Raw genomic sequence first — 2,151 nt, 5'->3', positions numbered from 1 at the left:
ATACCAAATAAAGATTCACATAACTAAAAAACGAAAATGAAGTCCATATTATATTATGTTTTCAACACACTCCATAAAGAATACAACTGCTTATGTTTTAAAGTACAGAGCCCTAAACATGAGAGCAAAACAGTAAATGAATAAACAATGTCAGTGACATGTGTCACTCTTCAATAGGAGGCCCTTCTACAGAATTGGCTGGTTGGGATAAGGCCACATCACCTGTTGACATAGGCTAGTTGGGTTTGTTTTTCTTTGTCCTTAATACATAATAGCCAAGTTCAAGGACAAGACGGGTGTAATGAAACTCTACCCATCCCCCACGACAAACATGGAACCTCCCGAACATCAAAAACATATAAAATGAGTAAACAATGACAAACACACATAAAACTCAAATTTGTCCCTAAAATGGTTTAACCCAAATTTTACATTCCCCCCCCCCCAGTGCAACACATTAAACTTCGTAAACATTCATAAATACACAAGATAGCCAACAAAAACACATCAAAATCCAGTTGTTTAGCTACCATAACTTCAGGATAACTAACAATTCTTTAATTATCATAAACCTATTTAAGACATAACTAAACTTTGCTACCATAACTGCAGGATAGCAACATATCAGACAACTAAATAATATAGTAATCAAACCTAATTTGATGGGTCTCCTTTATGTGATCGTACCATGTCTTCAATCATTTTTTTCATTTCTTCCATTTGTCTTGCATGATCCTCTTGCATTCTTTTCTGAATGTCTTCAAGTTCCTTAATCCTCGACTGAGACTATTGGAAATTGACTCTCAATTCCTCCATTCCCACCTCCATTCCTTGAGTAGATGACGAGCTTGATGAGATGCTACTTCTTCTTGACTTAGGCTTAGGGCCCTAACCTAGACCTTTGAATATCCGGGCCGTCTATCCAAAACTATCTTACAGATTTTATCCCTTGTTAGTGGTTGAGAACCTTCTAGAGTGGGGCTGGATTGTAATTCCAACATTTGATGCTAGACATAATAATTTAAATAGGTAAGAACGAGCGACTAAAGTTAAAAGTGAAAAAAAAAAAACACGATAGTAAAGAAAAAAATGTTACATGTGCATTTTCAGCTGTCTCGTTCACAAACTTACCATCTTTAGAGTGTGTTTCGTTAAATAGTCAACACGTCCTATTTCTCGACCTTCCTTTGCTTGCAACTCTGTCTGAATTTTTAGGAATGACTTCGATCCACCTACGTGGTCGAACGGTAATTTCTCTCTATTCTTCTTGTTCGTCACAGTCATTTCCTACATTTGAAGAAAAAAATATGTCAATAGTATGATGTATTAGTAAATACAGCAAGTGATACACACCATAAATGTTCTACTTGAAACGCTTCACTCTCGAAATGGTCACATAAAAAGTATCAATCTTCTGGCCTATTTTTAAGCCAACTAGGCAAACTGGCACGTGTTTTTTGAGGATCTCTACATTTTTTGTAATGTCTGTGCAAATCTGCTCTAAATTCTTTGAAAGAGTTTTGCATTTGATGTTCTATAAAACGGTTAAGTTGTTGACTGGACAGATCAAGTTCGAAATGAGCCTACAAAAGAGGGAGGGAAGAATTAGCATAGATGATGTTCATGACTGTAAAAGAATAAACTTATAATTACCTACCAATAATTGACTTTTAGCCAATTCTATGAACTCGTTTAGAACCTCAGCAAAAGTACGACAACGTACTGGAAATGCAGATCTCACGGCGACGCCTGGATTAGAGGACAAAGTACAAAGTATTATTAAGCATTGAGTTCCATAATTTTCATTTCTTAAGGCAAAATAAACACATAGGTCCCTAGACCGTTGAAATTGTCTTAACAACTTTCAAATGTTTTATTTAGTACGTCTCCAAGTTTTCAATTTTGTGTCTAATATAGGCCTTTAATCTATTCAACATCTTCTAAAATTTACAAGCCTATTGGATACAAAATTTAAAGTTCAATTTTCTATTAGACACAAAATTTAGTTTTATGTCTAGTAGATTCTTTAAACTTTTTTAAAATATTAAATGTGTTAAGTACCAAATTGGAGGTTTAAAGATTTATTTTATATTTTTTAGATTAATATAGGCCTTTCATTTATTCAACATCTTCAAAATGTTAAATCATGCA

The sequence above is a fragment of the Benincasa hispida genome, chromosome 1 (assembly GCF_027475165.1).
Source record: "Benincasa hispida cultivar pf3 chromosome 1, pf3_genome.v1.1, whole genome shotgun sequence".
NCBI classification, from domain to species: Eukaryota; Viridiplantae; Streptophyta; class Magnoliopsida; order Cucurbitales; family Cucurbitaceae; genus Benincasa; species Benincasa hispida.
Note: the sequence above shows the minus strand (reverse complement) of the source record.